Consider the following 5274-nt stretch of genomic DNA (forward strand, 5'->3'; position numbering starts at 1 on the left):
ACCGTCGTCGTGGTCATCGTCGTGGTCGCTGACGTCGGGGAAGGCTTCGCGACGGCACTTGCAAGGCAGAGCTCTTCTGCGCAAAGTTCCGCCCCGAGCTCACCGTGGAGAGATTCACGTCGAACCAGATCCAGTCACAGACGTGGCAGATGTGCCCGAACCCTGTGCCGAGGAATTCGCGTTGGAAGCGGCCGTTCGCACCTCCCATGGATTTGCGTGCCTGGCGTTGGAAGATCTAGGAGACGCGCAGGCCCGGAACCGATTCCCGTCGGCGCCGAGCATTCGGTCGGCAGCGTTCGCTGTCTCTGGCCCGAAACTTGGGATCCTCGGCTCGGCGACGGCGTTTGTCGGCGGCGTACTCGGCGCGATGGGCAGGACCGGCTCTCCTTCGTCGATAGTAGTGACGCTGAGCCGCGCCCCGATCTTCGTTGTATGTCACAAACGCGACAGCTGTGCCCAAACTCTGTGCCCGGAAATTCGCGATGGAATCGGCCGTTCGCAAACCCCGTGTCTCGGCTGGCTTGACGCTGGAAGTTTTCGAGCAGTCGCAGGCCGGGATCGCTTTCTCAGCGACATCGAGCATTCAGGAGCCGATTCTCGCGTTCCCTGGACTGAAACTCGGTACCCACGACTCGGCGTCGCATCTTCTCAGCCGAAGCTTGGGCGCGGTGTTCCGGATCAGCTCGGCGGCGACGCATCGCTTCTCGCTTGGCAGTGCGGCGCTCTTCCTGGTAAGTCGCTTCTTCTTCGGGTGTCCGGACTTTCTTCGGTCTTCACATGTCAGCAGCACGTACGCACGGTGTGGACCCGCCGTGGTTGCTCAGTGGCTATGGTGTTGGGCTGCTGAGCACGAGGTCGCGGGATCGAATCCTGGCCACGGCGGCCGCATTTCGATGGGGGCGAAATGCGAAAACACCCGTGTACCTAGATTTAGGTGCACGTTAAAGATCCCCAGGTGGTCGAAATTTCCGGAGTCCTCCACTACGGCGTGCCTCATAATCAGAAAGTGGTTTTGGCACGTTAAACCCCATAATTAAATTTTTTTTTTTATGCACGGTGTAGAGGAGGCGAGAGGCGTGCCGCTGCGCCGGCCCGAGCTTTTACTCGCCTGTGACGTCACGACACCGCCCTACGCAAGGAGGTTACGTGGCTGGGTGCTCTCGCAGGTTGTTGCTAGGCAACGCGAGGCGGCGCACAGCCAACACCACAGTTCTCTAGAGGGTGTTGGCACAGCTGGGCTGAGTTTTCTGGTAACGCTCCACGACGGAACGAGAGCTTAAACAGCTCCGCTGTTAAAAAAAAGTCAGCGCCACTCCACTCTGCGAAGGTGAATGACGTGCGAAGCTGTGTCTGTGGGCCCTTAATGGCGATCTCTCCATTGCCGTGCGTCAAACGCCGTATGCACATTAATGGAAGGCGAGGTGCGACTACTCGCTCCTCAACGAAGCTGAGCTTCGGAAGATGATGAGTCACCGGTGGTTATACATACCCATGTATTGTTGCAAAACGCGACACGACACATTTTGCTAACGAATCCCGGCACGTAGAACAGACACGCACCTCACCGCACTCCGAGGGTACACACTGCGTCACCGTAACCAAGGCGATTGTGCGTTGGTCGACCTCCCGCAGTGCAGTAATGCTTGTGAGGTCACTCTAAAACCACAAGCGGTCGCACTCAATACAGGCCACACAAAATTGGTTCTCCACAAACTCCCTCTGAAACATCGACGTTGCTAACGTGAAACGTTCCACGTCTGCAGGATCGGGCCCGTGTGGACGGTTCGCATTTCTTTCCGCCTCGTGGTCCTGACGGGCAGCACGTTCACAGGACCGCCACCACGGGAGTGCGGAAAGAAAGGAGAGGAGATACGCAAGCGCTTGGAACGCCGACAGAGAGTGGGCGGTGAGAAGGTAGACATGGCCGACGCGGGTCAAAGTGCGGTATCTCTTCTTATCAGCTTATAAGATATGTGATACCGGTTGTATTTGGATCTAAGATAGTAAACTTACTTTCGCAAGTTGGCGGAGTGCTTAAAGCCTGCTTCACCTCCGCTGCGGGTCGGCCCGGTATTGGACTATCTTCGGGATCAGCCCACGCACGCGGAGAATTTCTCGATCTACATGACTCGACAGAAACGCGCAATTTTTTCCAGAACCTTGGCATATACAGCTGCGCTGTAAAAAGTGGAAGAGAAAATATCATGCTATAGTGTTCCCTTATTCTTATCGGCCACCAGAGGTTTTCTTTGCTGTGCGTCCAAAGCAAGGTACACGAGCGATCTCGCGTTCCACCCCAATCGTAATTCGGTCGCCGTGGCCAGTAATCGAACCCACGACCTCGTTCGGTAGCGCAACGCTATATAGACACTGTCCCACCACGGCGGGGGCAACAATATTTTGCACTCTCCTCTTTTGATGCGAAAGTGACAAGTGGTCCATTGGGCGAAAAATCCGTTGTCTGTAGCCTGTAGTAGAGAAAAGGCATCTAAAATCCCATTGGCTGCGACGCAACGGCGCGAGCGCGCATCGACGGAGCAGAGGGGAAAGGGAACCCCTGCTGCCGCGTTATTGCATGAGGGGAGAGGGCATCGCCGCGACGCCACGTCACCCTCGCTCTCTCTCTCGGGTGCCTGTGTTATACGCGCGTTCCTTGTCCGCGCAAGCTCTCGCCTGCGTTATGACTGCGCCTCCGTGAGGCCAAACAAAACGCGCCAAGCGACTCAGCTCGCACGCTTGCCCGCGACGAGTTCATAACGCGCAGGACCGATCCGCGGCGTTCAATTTGATGCTAATTCACAGCTCAAAAGAAGTGCTTAGGTGCCCTCGAATTTTTGTATATGAGAAGAATCTGCTGCGCCTGAAAAACTCATTTATATTCAAGCATAACTGATAACAGTTCATTTCATGCATCGCATCAGCATGATCTCGCATCCATGAGGGAATACCAAACAAAAACCAATAACAACAACAAAAATAATAAAGAAAACAAAGCGCAGTTCGCAATCAGTTCGATGCTTAGCCAAGAAAACTTACTCCGCGTCCGCCAAACGCACGAACTTCGATCTACAGAATTCCACACTGACTGACGCACATGGCTCTTGCTACGTGGACACCACAAAATATGACCTCTATACTCGCGAGACGCTGCATATATCAAGTTCCAAGAGATTACAACCGCGAGCGTACATTTTGTTAGCCAATTATTCAAGTGCGATCAACTAAGTGACAAAGCCTTCCGCAGAATCCGTTCCAAGGCGCACAGCAGCGATCAAAGTATACGGCGGCGTCACATCAATAAATCAGCGACTGCACACAACGGCATGCCCGATTCATACGTTGCTCCGAGAGATCCGATTGCATCTCGGTCAGCGCCACCCGATGTATACAGGGCGTGCTCTCGAACCCCTGTTTCGTGTAATGCGGCTCGCAGCAACCCGTCTCGGTGGCCCGGTTGAATCCTTTCCTTATCCGTCGATGCTCATCTGAAAATGGGACATCATTCAGGTTGCACAAAACAGACGGCTGCGGAATGCATTCGCGTACGAGCGACGACAGCCAACTCTCGCGTTCTCGCTTGCTAAAACGATGCAGTGTTGCAGGAGCTAGCGAGAGGCGACGTCAGCCTACCATGTCAACAACGCAAAAGAGACGTTAGAGAGACGTACACTAACCAAGGATATTGAGTCCAGGGGTATTATAGTAGGACACAAATTAAAGAAACAGCAGTTGGCAACCAAGGCACATGGACCGCGCGGGGTTGTTACTCCGCCAGCCAATCACAGAAGCAAACAAAATCTCGTCATGCGACCATTTCAAAATGGCGTCGTACTTGATACCTCCGGAGCGTCTGCTGTTCTTGAAGAGCCTTTTCACCGGCGGAAGCGATAAGGTGTGCAGCAGACATGAACAAAGTGCATGGAGTCTGAGCATTTCACTCTTCGAAAGTTCACGGTACAGTTCATTTCACTGCTGACCCCGTTTTACGCATGAAACTTCACTGCCAACTGAAGTGAAACTTGACAATAAATAGTTGCAGCGAAGCAAGCGTTTCACGTCAGTTCAATAAAGAATTAGACTTTCACCATTCCACTATAACAGGCGAGTGAAAACGTACAAAATTACGCGCTTATAATTTTCGTTTCGTGGTTGCCACCTTACTTAGGTAACAGGGAAAGTTTGAAGTGCGAACTATTTGCAGCCTCGCGGAGGAACAGTGGCTGGCGGTTATGAGGGCACGGGCGGGGCTTCACTGCAGACTTGATTTGTATCCGACTATAGCACACTTCGCTTCTGCAACCATTCATTCTTAACGCGAGGAGAGCAAACCATAACATACGCGTAAGCGAAACGGGTGCCGAGTTTGCCGACGCAGCACAAGTTACCGCACAAGATGGCCGTGGCTTCATGCATATTGATTATAATTTGAATAAAATTCTGCGGTTTTACGTGACAAAGCCACGATATGACTATGAGGCACGCCGTAGTGGGTAAAGGGCGGGGGGGGGGGGGGGGGGGTGCGGAATAATGTTGACCACCTGGGGTTCTTTTGCGTGCACTCAATACACCGTACACGAGCGTTCTAGGATTTGGGAGCCCATCGAAATGCGGCACGCGTGAACGGGAAGTTGAACCCGCGGCCCCGTGCTTAGTGGCGCAATGCCACATTCGCTAATAAGTCACAACGACGGGCCTACGACCTAGTGTAAGTAAACGCCTATCGGTAAATAATCACCCTGTTGCGTGCTAAACAAATCGAATGAGGCTCTTTCTAGCAAGTTCAGAAAAAAATTTGTCGCGCCAAAGCAGCCGACATACGATTACGAACATAACGTAATGTGGCAGAGACAGGCGACAAGAATAAGGCATGGGCACAGACTTGTCTCGTGAAATGTCTTGCGCGGTACGGTGCATAATTTTATATCAATGCCAACGATACAATTTGCCTGCTAAACCTAGATACGAGAATAAACTTTATAGGATCCGTGATGTCACGCTGATGTACCGGCGCCGCTGTTTCAGCGCGAAATTCAAAGTAAACGAAAGTCTCGCCTTCCAATTTTTCTTGTTTTCTAGTAAACATCATTCGATTTCCACAAATGAATGAAAACAGAGTCTTGAAAGACTGCTTCACCACTGTAAAACTTGTTTTTTTCTAGAGGTTGCACGTTAGCGTCCGTTTAAGGTACGCGCACGTCTTGGCGCACGCACCGCAATGCACGTATACGACGGCATAAATCGGAGATGCTTCAAAACCAAGTGACGCCATCAGCC

The 5274-nt window shown here is 52.5% G+C and overlaps 1 non-coding gene across 1 annotated transcript; it reads left to right on the forward strand.

Moving 5' to 3' along the window:
- Positions 1–1920: 1920 nt before the first annotated feature.
- Positions 1921–2104, forward strand: LOC126535035 (U2 spliceosomal RNA). The gene has a single exon (XR_007600461.1). It is a non-coding gene; the product is annotated as a U2 spliceosomal RNA (small nuclear RNA).
- The last annotated feature ends 3170 nt before the right edge of the window (positions 2105–5274 follow it).

Source organism: Dermacentor andersoni, chromosome 7, assembly GCF_023375885.2.
Source record: "Dermacentor andersoni chromosome 7, qqDerAnde1_hic_scaffold, whole genome shotgun sequence".
NCBI lineage: Eukaryota > Metazoa > Arthropoda > Arachnida > Ixodida > Ixodidae > Dermacentor > Dermacentor andersoni.